This window comes from Coturnix japonica, chromosome 24, assembly GCF_054131305.1.
Source record: "Coturnix japonica strain WE chromosome 24, WE-NBRP24, whole genome shotgun sequence".
In the NCBI taxonomy this organism is placed as follows: domain Eukaryota; kingdom Metazoa; phylum Chordata; class Aves; order Galliformes; family Phasianidae; genus Coturnix; species Coturnix japonica.
Window position 1 is genome coordinate 5665877 of NC_140686.1, and position 13841 is coordinate 5679717.

Below are 13841 nucleotides of genomic sequence, written 5' to 3' on the forward strand. Positions count from 1 at the left end.
TAGGAGGACATTTGCTTATACTTTGAACTCTCTGCTCTGATTTGGCACAGGCATGACTGTGATCACAGATGACAAGGGGCAAGTTGAGAAGACTAAGGGGATAAAGACCACCTTATAGTGTTTACAACCAACCTTATAAGACACAGAAAAACAATTTGTAAATTCAGAGCACCTGTGTAATGTTGCTTCAGATAGTTGGTAGTTTGTACACATCCCATCCACAAATAAATTCTTAATTGTGTTTGACACCAGGAGAGGGAAGTAAGTTGGGAAAAGAAAGAACACTGCTACAACACCCTGGAGCCACAAGAACAACTTTAGCTGTGGGGCTGAAGAATGGCTCCTACTTGCAAAAGAAACTAGTTGGCTTTTTGATGATTCTAGTAACACTTATCTTTCACTACAGAGGAGGAGGCCAGCTGGCAAAGATTTCACCAGCTTCATGAATTATGACAGGGTATCACTGCTAACCTCCTTAGCTCTCTCTGGTACTTGCTCTCAGAACATTATTTTTCTCTTCTTCACCAGAAACAGGGAAAAATCACCCTCAGATTTTATGTGTAAGTTACAGCCTCTCTGTACCTTAGCTTTAATCCTGTCCAGTTCCTTCTGCAAGTGCAATTTGTCTTCCTCAAGGTCACTGCGGTAGCATGTAGTAACTACAAGGGAAGCTTCTGACATAGACTGCTTTTTAAGAGCATCAGCAAGCTCCTGCTGCAGCTGTCTGACCAAACCCTAAGGAAACAGATAAACATGAAAAAAAACATGAAACTTGACTTTACTCCTTTAAACTGACTATATTATACAGTTCAGTCATTTACCGGTCCTCCTTAATTCTAAGAGAAAAAACAATGAACCACAACAAAACAACAAAATTTGGTCCTATGTGTAAAACTTACACCTGATGCATTTTAGAAATACAAAATCATTTTATGAGTTGAAACATTTTAATTTATTCTAATTGTATAGCTTACCTCTCTTTCTACTTTGTCAGTCTCATATTTAAAGACTTGTTCCTTTAAATCAGTACACTTGGTATTTAATTCCTTGTTTCTCTCTTCCATGAGGTAAACCTGCTTTTCACTGTCAGCTCTGAGTTTGTTGAACATATCATGAAATCTGTCCTGGACATCATTCACAACCTTTTCTTTGATGATCTCCTTGTTCTGCAAATCTTCCAGCTGCTGACGGAGTAAAAGGTTTTCACTTTGGAGCTGGGCCAATTGTTCCTGCATAGATTCATGTTTTATCATAAATTTACTGACTTGATCTTTCTCAAGTTGCCACGCATGCTCATTTTCTTTTGCTTGACACTGGGCTTGATTTAAGTCTTTTTGTGTCATTTCTAAAAGCAGTGTTTTTTCTCGAAGTGTTTGTTCCAACTGGTGAAGCTCGTTTTCTAGACTATTAACTTTGCTTTCCGTTTTACTCAGCTGCTGAGACAAGCTCTTGTTGCTCTCTCGCACCTCAGAGAGCTCACGATGGAGCTTGTCTTGTAAACGAAGCCATTCATCACGTTCTCTCTGAAATGTTCGTTCGGCATCACTTTTCAATGACTGATGACGTTCGAGATCTTGAACCACTGCATTCAAGCGGGAACAGAATGATTCAATCTCTGTTTCCAGTCTGTCTTTGCTTTCTTTTTTCTGTTCAAGCTTGGAAGTTAGCATTGCAGATTCCGTCTTGAGTAAATTCAGCTGTCCATTGTACTGAAATACTGTCTGAGTTAAGGTTTCCTCACTCAGTTTAAGTTCCTTCTGAAGAGAATCATTCTTTTCTTTCAAAGACTCATTTTCCTCTAAGTATTTTCCTTCATCCTCCTGGTGCTTAAGTTTTACTTGATCGAGTTCTAGTCTTAGCATAGCAATCTCTTCTTGCAGTAACTGATTTCTGTGTAGCAGATCCTTTTCTCTGTCATTAGTGTCAGATTTCTGTGTGATAAAGGACAATAATGAATAGTTAGTTGGGAAATAAATTCAGGTTTAACCCATCAGGCAGCTAGGCACCACACTCTCATCACTAAGTGGGATGAGGGAGAGAACAGGAAACAAAACAGAACTCATGGGCTGTGATAAAAATAATTTATTAAGCAAAAAGATGAAGGACATGGAAACAAGAAAGTGATGACAGTATAATAACAAATTCAAAAGCCAAGTAATAGGATCACAAACAGCCTCAGCCAGCTTCTTTCCTAGTTAATCTCCAGATATCTGGACATTTCACGGGTAGAAACCTTAGAAATGATTGTAACAACTATACAGTGAAGAACAGCAGGCAGTTTAAGAGACTGGGAACACAATGTCTTATTTTCCAGTGGCTTCCTACTTCCACATGCAATTCAGGTCTATGTGGGATTGATGATGCTATTCAGAGTTTTTAGACAACAGTAACAAAATTTGGTTATATTGATAAACTGTAGATAATCCACGAAAAGGCACAAAAGGTTATTTTTCTTAAGGTTTTAGAATGAGCACAGTGAAGTATAACCAAATTAATTAGGAATGGAACTGCTTACCTCTGAATTTTTCCCAATAGTTTTTCTTGTCTCTTCTTCCAGCTCCTTCTGTCTCCACAGGTGGTTGCTCAAAATTCCTTCTTGCAGAGCTCTAGCACTCCTTTCATTAGAGAGCTGTCTCTGTGTTTCATCACGCTCTTCTTCAACCTACAGTAATATAGTTGAACTTGTGAATCTTGAACAAAATCAGAATTAGCAATACCTTCCTATTTCATTCTTTTTATTCTTACATTCTATTAATTCTATTAAGAGTCATTTATCATAAAATCATAGAATGACCTGCATATCAATTTTCCATGTTTGCAAACAAACATCTTTAGATTTATCTGAATTGAAAGTTATAAGGATAGTGTGAGTCCTTTGCACAAATCAGCATCATAGAAGTTTTATACTTAATGAATCTCCCTCTATAACACAAGAAAAAAACAAACAAACTAGAACTACTATTCTTGGAAACATACAGAGTTTAAGTAGAAACCCAAGTTATCTTTCTAACAAACTATATATACATACTAAAACCAGAGATGGACACTCATATGCTTACAGTCAAAGATTTAAAAACATCTATTCATCAATATGAGCACTAACACTAAGAATTGCACAAAACAAATGACTAAGATTTCCAAAAGCACAATAACTACACTTACTTTACCCCACTGCAAGGTCTTAAGTCTACATCTCTTCTACTAATATTTAGAAATGCTTCAGAAAATGTGCCAATCCATTTTCAGTTTACCAAAATCTAGCAATACTGCTGGATAAATTGAGTTGTATGAGATTTCCAAAGGCTATTAATGAAGTGAGACACAGAAGAGGACTGACCAGCTGAACAGCAGACCAGGAGGTGAACTAATGCCAATGATGTCCCTGTTAAATCCAGGCAGACTGAAAGAGGTGATGCTAACTACTTACTGCTTCTGCCAGAGCAACGTGGCCACTGAGGATCCTTAATGACCACTTTCACATGTTCTTAATATGTTTGCAAATACAAGTTCTGAAAATTTGAGGCTTACTATTTATGGGGAAAAATACAACACAACAGACCGAATTTCCGAGGTATATTTCAAACTGCGTACAACCATGACAGGAATGCTGAAAAGTAGGTAAAGGCCAGTGAAAAGACCCTCAAAACTGTATGTAAGAACTGAAGAATTCATGCAGGTTGTGTACAGTGAGAACATCATCATCTCAATTGCATTAAATAAGCCACTAAACTTGTAATAAAAATAAAGGTGAGAGTTTTTCTGGATTCAGTCTTGATTGTAAGCAACTGAGGCAATTTACAGATTATCACGTAAACAGTAACATTTAGGCCTAAATTTAAATTCATGTAAGTATAATTGAAAGAATACTACAAACAGTAACTGTAATTTCCTTCTGAAGAAAAAAACCAATAATAATAAAAACATTATATATATATATATATATACACATATAATATATATATAGATATATAGATATAGACATACATATACACACACGAGCACAGAGTTCTGTAGTAATTAGGAAAAATAACTCAAAGAGAAGCTTTGCCTGAAGCACAAACCAAACTATAATTCTGAAAAATGTGAAAAGGTATCATGAACTTGTTTGTTCACGCTGGTTTCATGACAATGGTCCTCAAAATGCACCAAGATAATTACCTAATGTCTCTTTCACCAACAAGTTGAACATACTAGCATAAAATATCAGTTTGAAAGAAACAGAAAAACAGAAGATATATATTTAATATACCTGTTTCTTGAGCTGTTTCAGCGTTATTAACTCTGTTTCTAAATTCCTTACACGAAACTCAAGTTGTTGTTTTTCCTCTGTCTCTCTAGAATATTGATCCTTTTCCCTCTTTAGTTGCTTTCTTGTTTTTTCATATCGCATTTCAGCTCTATGTCTCTTTTCCTCTTCTTGTTTCACAGAAAATCTGGGATTTAAAAGAGAGTATTTGAGGAATTCAAGCACTGACAAAAAAGTAAATATGCCACATCATGAACCAGGAGAAACAACTTAAAACTGTAGAAATGTCACACCTTTTCAAATATAGAAGTTTTTCTGCAATTTTAAACTTTTAACATCACTCTAATTTCATTCCATTAGTGGTGGAAGACACCTTATACATGAGCTGCACAAGACTGACAAATAAGCCCTTAAGTGATGTACAAAATTCATCATGTATTTCCATGTCGACATAGGTAAACATGAAGAGTAAACCATGAACTTTTACTAACAAAAATACACTGTTTTTAATAAGTTGATCATCACCTATATAGTACAGATTCATAATGACTGCAAGTAATACCGATAAAACATCACATCACTTATCTAAGACAAATAAAAAACTTTTAAGAAGCCTTCCTTAGACTATAACAACTGCTTACCATGTGCGGATGAACCTTTTCATTTCTTTTAATAAATTAAAGGATAAGGATAGTGTTCAAAAAAAGATTTGAATATCAGCAACCACTAACAAGTAGTTCAAAACATTGGCTGTAACATCAGTATTGAAGCAGCTTATTCTAAAGGAGAAAGATTTACATGTAGTCTTTAGCTTCCCAAAAAGTACAGCTTTTACTCATGTATAGCTAATACTGTTTTGAGATTTTACATAGAAGAAAAAATTAATTCCTTCTATTTACAGATGTTTGGGAATTCTGAAAAATGTTTAGAATCAAATCAAGGACAAATCAGGAACGGCTTTGTCTTACTTACAATCCCCTTCCACGTACTGGGAGACTGTTGGCACATCCTGAAGTTTATTTCCCTCAGCTTATTCTCACAGTTTCATGCTCTGTGATCAGCCTGGAAAGCCTCTACTGAACTCACACATGTTGACTACGATCTCTTGAAGGCCATAAAAAGAAATGCACACAAGTACTTGGAGGCCAAAAGTTGGACCCAGTGCTCCAGACACAGACCAACTAGATGCTAAGTAGGGATGGACTCCTCCCTTCAGCTTCTTGACTCTGCAACCCAGGATGCTGCTGGCCTTCTCAGCTGCAAGATCATTCTGACTCATGTTGCACTTAATCTCTGCCAAAGCCCCCAGAGGCTTCTCAGCGAATCAGCTCACCAGCCAGAGCATTTCACTGTGTACACAAGGGGTTCCTCCATCCCACGTGCAAGGGCTTTGAATTCGTTCTTGATTAATTTATTAGGCATAGGAGGTAAGATTCTAAAGACACGATTAGAGTCAGTGTTAAGGAAGAAATTCTCTGGGAAGCCTGGTCTGGTGGTTGGTGACCCTGCACATAGCAGGGGGGTTGAAACTAGATGATCATTGTGGTCCTTTTGAACCTGGGCCATTCTATGATTCTGTGATTAAGACCTCTATCACCTCCAGCAAAATTAATCTGAACCTCCACTGTGCATTTAGTTCTTTGAAAAATATACTTTTAAAACAGTTTGGGGAGCAGGGGACTACTCAGCATAGCTTTCAATACCGAGGAAAGTGCTTCAATTACAAGATTTAAAACAATCTAATTCTACGGATTATTTTATTAGCTTACCCTTTTACTGGCATTTCAAGTAATTTTGGTCTCTCCTCAGATGAAGAATTCTTTGTGTGTTTTTCTTCTATCATTTTTTCATTCTTCCTTAGAGCAAGCTTTTCTTTTACTGGTTGATGGGTAATATTGCCCACTGGTGTATTTGATTTATCAAGACTTTCCAGTTTCTCCACTGCTTGCATTTTGAAATGTTTCTGCTTCCTTTTTTCCTTCTCAACCTATGAAGAGAAAATTAAGCTTCATATATTTTTCTGATTCTAAAGGAGATCCAAGACCAAATAATCTAAGCTTGACTTTTAAAATAATGTAAAATAAAAAAGATTTTCCCCCAAAATTACTCTACAAAATGTACCAAGTCAACAAATATACTCTGAATTCACTCTTGATTTGAAGTATAACAATCAAACAAAAACAAAAAAGCAAAGCAGCCCTAAGGAAACAAACAATAGAAGCATTACTGATGGAGAAGAAATCAGATGGACTACACAACAGTAGTTGTAGAAACACAAAGTATGAGTGGATGTATGATGTCGTACTTCCTTAATGATGAGGAAAAAAGCAAACTGAACTCAAAAGCAGAAACAGCTTCACAGCAATCAGGAATTTTAGTGAGAGGCAATGAAGGCACACCATGCACAAACCACAGCAAATGAAGAGATAAATCAAGACCCTGTTCAGAAGCTATTTTCATTCCTTGATCGACAATCAAAACTGGTGTACTTGTATGAATTTCTTTTTATGGTAATGAGGTGATAACTACTTACACTGGAAATGACTGCCACCTATTGTCAAACTGAAACAATACACTTTGCTTTCTCAAAACCTTCTGATTACATTATGGGGAAAAGCACAGTTCTCCACTGCTTTCCTTATTTATGAGTAACGTTCTTCTCTTAAGACAAAAAAACCAATTTGCACAAAGCACCTTCTTTTAATGATCAATAGCTAACATGAACAGGACCACCGATACTGAGAAAGACTAAAGAATAAGGAAAAGCAGGTGAACTTCTACCTCTTTTTGTAGCTCTACCTTCTCTTTTTCCTAAGCCAGGAATACCATTTGCAGCATTCCTACCTTACTCTTAAATCTTTCCACATCTTGTTTTAGTTCTTCATCCAGATTCCTTTTCAGCATGCCACAAGGTTGCTGAGCATGCGGGAAAAGATTTTCGATTTCTGTTTCTCCTATTTCCTTGTTTTTGATAAGGCAGTCTCTGGGAACACTGTCACTAAGACAGATGTCCTTGCCAATTTTCTTCTCACTTATAAAGCCAAGTGTACTTTCACCATTTGTGGAAACAGGTCTTATATTAGGAAGATTATTAGAAATGTCATCCCAAATATTTGTTTTTAAACAATGTCTCAGGGAATACTCAGGACTTCCCTCTACATCTCTACTAATCCCATTCTCATTCTCTTCCATTTCCTCTGCTTTTGATAGATGTACTTTTGTATTATCTGTGTAATTAGTGCAGCCTTCTTCATCTGGTATTCTCCAGGTATTTTCCATGCTCGCATTTAAGTTATTGTGATCAGGAAGGACACAGAGACTCAGAATAACTATTTCAGGTTTGGGTTCTTTTAGGTCTACATTAAGCTTCACATCTCCAAATTCACCTTTACTTTCTAACTTATCACTTGATTCTGTCACACAAGACGAAACACAAAGACTCTTCAATTCTTCAATGAGGTCATCTTCTGACACTTCTGCCACAAGGGATGGAGCTTTCTCAGATTCATTAATTTCACCAAACAGCTGCTTCAGCTCTGCTGTAATGTTTGTAAAATTTCTTTTCAACTCCCTTTTCTCTTTTTCAATCCACATTTTTTGTATCTTTCTTCCCACAGCTTTAGACTTAACTGCTTGTCAGCACTGTGGGATTCCTCATTTTCTGCTAGGGCTTCCTGATGAGAAATTTCTGCTTTGTCAGTCTGCTTTTCATGTGCTGTATTTTCTATCAAGTTGGTAGTTTCTAAAACATATTTATCCTTAAGTAAGCAGGTAAAGACAGAAAAATTACCAAGAAAAATGAAATTACCGTTAAGCCATATAATTTACATTGCAAACTCATCCCATCATACAACAACAACAAAACAAAGATACCTTATTTATTTTTTCCTCAAAACAGAAGGATCTAGTTTAGAAACATAAACCAATCAAACAGATCAAAACCAATCAGTAACAACAGAAAACACAACTGCCCAAATTTTCCCATACTCCATTACTTTCTACTGACTGTCCCTTTAAACCCCCTGCTGGTGAGCGTTCATAACAAGCGTGAGTGATCATAACAAGCTTTTTTACTAACCACCACAAGGGACTGGCTACATTACAATCACTTATGCTCCTCAGAGTCAGAATTATTAAATTCTATTCCAAGCTCCCAAGACAAATATTTACAAGGAATACCTGTTCATTCCTGCCCTCAGCCCAAAATCAAGAACTGAGACATCTATCCAAACGGTACCATGCCTCAAGCTCACTGACCAGCTCCTCTCTCCAGCCTTCTCACTATCTCTGACTTCACAGTCCCTGCAAAGTTGCCCTTGGTTTGTGTTCCCTTCTGAACAAGGTCTGCAGCCTTGGCATCCCAAGGAACCACAACTATTGTCCTTCTTACTCTGGTTATAGAGGCCCTTTTCTCCTTCCACATCGTAACTCCACAAAAATCTTTCACAATGGAGAGCATCTCAGTCACCACCTGTCTCAGCCACTTCATTTCCAAGCTCCATTCACTTTGCACATCCGCTACCACCTTCCAATACTTAAGTTCCGCTCTCTACCTGCTGAAATGAATCACATCCCTCTTCCACAGTGCCTTGGATGTATGATGATATTACTTCCTCCACTTCCCTTGAGGTATTACAGAAGACTCCAGACACTCAATGAAGATCCCTACCCAGTCCTGTATGCTCAATACAAACAGGACGCCTAGCCTATATGACCATAATGACCTTCAAAAAATATTTTCGAACACTTACTAACTTGATCAGATATGGAGATATTTTGCAGAGGCAGAGAAAGCACTGACAGATCATATTTCAGGTTTTTACTTAATCTTTCTAATACACAGAGGAAAATCTGGCATGTTTTGTCAAAGAAATAATCACATGATATAAAATTTTGCTCCCAAATGAGTATGTATTTTGCATAGGAAAAAACAAAAAACCCACCACATGACTGCACTGTTTCTCAGAATTGCACGCAAGGAAAAACACAATATTTGGTTTCACATACCTGCCTCCCAAAGTTTTCAGTGGCATCCTTGACCATCTCTTTTTTAGCTGATGACGACACATGAACGGTAGATTGTGAGCGCTCACCTACAGTGAAAAAATTACATCTTTATAACGAACATGACTTATTACAAATTAATTATACCTAGAGTACATCCTGAATCATTGCATTTGTGAGAAAATAGCACAAACTAACACAGCCTCTCAAGCGTATGATTATTTACGATTTGAACATAATATTACAAAACAGTTTGAAGATGCCTCTGTGCGAACTAATCCCTCTCAGGGCATTTTCCCTTTCATTCCTAAGGGAAATTTGATGAAAATCAGTCAGAAATACACCTTTAAGAATCTCAAATGGTTTACATGTAGAACTATATTTATACATACATGACACACTGTATGCTAGACAGCAATCGGCTAGATTCCTCTAGCTACTTTCATTTCTCCTTGTTTTGTGCCACAAAGGGTCTCGTTTAACCCTTTTAGAGTTAGAAATACTTGTACCATAGGAATTCTAACACTCTGCAGAAGAAATACAGCTTGCTGAAACCCAAACATAGGAGTTTGAGACAAACTTTCACATATATTTCTTAATACCTGATCTTTGAGCAAATACATGGATTATAGAAAAAAAACAGACACGAGGAAGGATGAACAGAAAATACATGAAATGATGACATAAAATGAGCTATGAAAAGACTGTTTTTCCTATCTAACTTTGCCACGTCCCACACCATCACTGGACTACATTTCACATGACTACATAAAACAGACAAAACAAGAACTCACAGAATCACAGAAACACAAAGGATGGAAAAGACCTCCAAGATCATGGGTAAATTAGGTTGCTAAGTCACTATCCACCATATTTAAAGAGTTGTGGCAGTCAGGTAAAACCCTTTGTGACAGGAGAAAGGGAAACATCACACTTGTTTTTAAAGAGTTTAAGAAAGGAGGTACTTTCCAAGGCCCAGACAACCTTCTATTATGGAGTGACTAGAGTGGAGGATAAAGAAATAGCAACTGATGTTAGCTACCTAGAGAGCTCATCTCTCTAAATTGGAGAAATATCATGGATGGATTCTTTGGTAGACAGGGAAGTGCTGCCAAGTGGTGTATCTGATATGTTAGTGAAAAGAGATCGCATTCAGACAGATACTGACAGCCTACAGAAGAAGGTCTTATGATGTTTAGCAAGGCCAAGCGCAAGATCCTGCACCTGGGTTGGGAAGTCATCAGCTTCAGCACAGGCTGGACAATGAACAGACTGAGAGCAGTCCTGTGGAAAAGGACTTGGGGATAATGCTGGATGAAGAATTACATATAAGCTGAGAATGCATGCTTGCAGTCCAAAAAGCCAATTGCACCCTGGGCCACAAAAAAAGAAGCACTGCATGGCCAGCAGGCCAAGAGAGGTGGTGTCCCCTTCTACTCCACTCTTTCAAAACCCTACCAGGAGCACCGAGTTCATCTCCGGGGCCCCCAGCACAAAAAATCTCTGGCTAGAGCAGGTCCAGGGAAGGGTCTCAAAAAACAATTTGAGGACTGGAACACTTTTCCTATGAGGAAAGCTGACAGAGTTGGGGAATATAAGAGTTTGCAGAGACCGTATGATGGCCTTTCAATAATTAATGGGGGCTTACACGAAAGACTTTTAACTATGGCCTGTAGTGACAGAGCAAAGGGTAACAGTTTTAAACTAAAAGATTGTTCAGATTAGATATAAGGAATAAATTCTTGATGAGGGTGATGAGGCACTGCAACAGGTTACCCACAGCTGGGAAGTTTCAATTAGGTGATTTTTAAAGGTCCTTTCCAGCCCAATTCTATAATTCAATGATTCTAACCACCTTTTGTGCATCTTACAGAAACAATATCACTGCAGTAGAGAATCTCCTTTTCTTTATGCAAACACACGTACATTTTTTTTTCTAGAAAGAAGTTTAACCTCTATTGTCATCAAAAGAAACAGTACCTTTTTTCCCAAGACATGGATGTCAAACAGCTTGGAGCAATTTCCATTCCATACTTAGAAGTTGCAATAGTTTTCTGAACTCTTATCTAATCATCTACTTCATATGCTTGCTTATATAGGTTTTCACCTGATTTGTAATTTTCAGGGCTCGTTGTAGAAATTCTAAGACCTTAATAGGGAACTGTTTTGTATCTCGCTAACAAATACTTAAATTCACATATATCAGAATTAAGAAACTAAGAACCCATTGAGGTTAGATATACTCTCTCCCATGTATAACAAATGATCTAGCTGCTTCACTTTTATTTATCTTTCCCAACCAAAAGGAATACCTGCCAACATACTTCCACTCACTACCTCCCACCTACACTCTCTTTCCCATGTCCTTCCACTAGCTCTAAACTCAGTGGCCAGTTTAAACAAAACATGAGAGGATGGCTTTGGAAGAGCATATGTAATACATGTTTTCATACAACTGCCAGAGAGGCAAAGAAAAAGCCAGGTAAATAATCAATCATGCTAATGAAGCATAAGCCTGTGAATCACCCATTCTGTCCCACCTGCAGCTCCTGGACAGCTCCATCTGCAGACCCTAGCCAGGAATCAGACACAGGACATGACCCCTATTGCTCCTCTGCAGATTGGTATATTTGGCAATGAGAAGGAAATGAGTAAATGTGGACTGCCTGACAAGGGGTGATGATAGCAGGTATGCTGGAGGAACCTTACACTGTAGAAGGATGTTTAGAAATGTTGAATGGAGCTGTAGTGGAGAAAACACCCAAAGATAGAGCCATATTTCATTAAATCTGCTGCTGAAATAACATCTTGCTAGCAAAACATTAATTTAATATGAAGAATTTACAACTACAATGTATCTGCCCACAAAGGGACATGACAAAAAAAAAACAACAACTATTTATAAATACCTTCAATATCATCTACACTCAATTTCTCCTGTGGATCTGCAAAACAAATGAATCAAATGCTTAATTAAATATGCTTATCAGAAAGATTTTGAAGCTAAAATCAGAATATAAAAGACAACATTACCTGATTTTTGCTTTTCTGTTTTTGAAGATGTTTCATTCATCTCTAAAACTGCAGAAACCTTTAACTATGAAAGACAAACCAATGAAAAATAAACACCCATACATTCAAAGTAACTACATATTCATTAATGAGCAGGACAAGTAGATTTCAGTGAAAAGCATTTACCTGCAAATTACTGGGTTTCTCTGAAAAGCCTGGAGATGAAAAATGAAAGCGTTATTTTATTTAATTGAAGATATCTTTTATTCTTTACAACATTAGTAGGCTCTGTAATTGTTTCTTGCACAAATTACTTCATTGAGAGTGAAATAGCTAATATCCAATTATCTTATCACACAGAACTTGTAGTAGTATATAAGAAATACAGAGTAATTCCCATCATCCAACTTTTATTAAAAAAAAAAAAAAGAATCAAATCACAGAATGACAACAATTCATGTGAAGCATTAAGTCATGTCTATTAAGAGAACAAGATTAAATTATTTTGTTCCTTTTGGAAGCTGAATTCTGCTTTCTGGAAAAATTAATTAGAGCAGATAGCTTTGGCTTCTTAATGACCAATCAAGAAAGAACCCAGCAGAACTATGACTACTTCTATTCTAGCAGTGCATAATGTTGAGGCTACTTTCTCATTAACAGCTTATGGAGAGCAAGGGTACAGACACAGCAACCTCATACAAACATCATTCAATGAGGTAAAAACAATCTGGTTCTCAACTGACCTCTCTGGATCAGTTTGCAAGGAAATAAATGATACAAACATTGCTTGGTTGTAATGCACAACATGTGCGTTATTCCAAATCTTTTTCAAGTTTAGTGTCAAATCTTATTTCCTAACTCACACAACCTACTGCCCTGTGCTGCAGTCATCTTATACTTTACGACTCCATTCATGAAACACGCATACAAAATGCTTCTACGAATTGTTCCACAAAATAATTTTTAGATTTAAATAAATACTAAAAACAAATCATCAAGACTTGATTTTCAAACACTAGGTGGTCAAGTAACATGGAAATACATTAGAAAGACTACCACAGTCACCTCTTCCCCCTTCCCACACTGATTTCAAGCTTAGCAGAATCATATGAAGCAGACATTAAAGACAATTGGTAAGTTGATTTATGGATTCCAGAAGCTTGCTAAGATTTGGTGTCTGATTACAAAAAGAAAATTGGACTTGCCTCTTAGGCTATGTCATTGAATCCATATTATAAGCCACATTGCCAAAGCACTCTCAAAAAGATAAAAGATTTATTCCAATAGCAAAATTTTCCAGCACACTTATGATCAATCAGGATGGTCATAAAGCAACTGCCATGAGCTGCAGGTGGAAACCCGCAGAAACATAACAAGAATTTGCCCACATATTTTAGTTATTAAAGAAAAACAGGAAACTAAAAAAAATTAAATAAACAAACAAAAAGATTAACCAAATGATATTTTTCTTCTACTGATTATCCAGAAATATCCAAATCCTCAGACAGATAAATCTTAAACCAGATATCACTCCCACCACTTTAAGCAACCACTTAAAGCAAAGAAAAACACCCGAACA

General features: G+C 36.9%; 1 pseudogene across 1 annotated transcript in view; it reads right to left on the bottom strand.

The window, feature by feature from the left end:
* Positions 1-13841, bottom strand: part of LOC146757170 (uncharacterized) — a 55185-nt pseudogene that overhangs the window by 11354 nt on the left and 29990 nt on the right. The window contains exons 14-24 of the transcript XR_014937087.1: positions 12621-12669; positions 12449-12477; positions 12284-12347; positions 12160-12195; positions 9254-9339; positions 7073-8004; positions 6016-6233; positions 4250-4433; positions 2516-2662; positions 975-1931; positions 583-735 (exon numbers count right to left, since the gene is read on the bottom strand). The product of XR_014937087.1 is annotated as an uncharacterized LOC146757170 (transcript). The remainder of the gene's footprint in view (positions 1-582; positions 736-974; positions 1932-2515; positions 2663-4249; positions 4434-6015; positions 6234-7072; positions 8005-9253; positions 9340-12159; positions 12196-12283; positions 12348-12448; positions 12478-12620; positions 12670-13841) is intronic.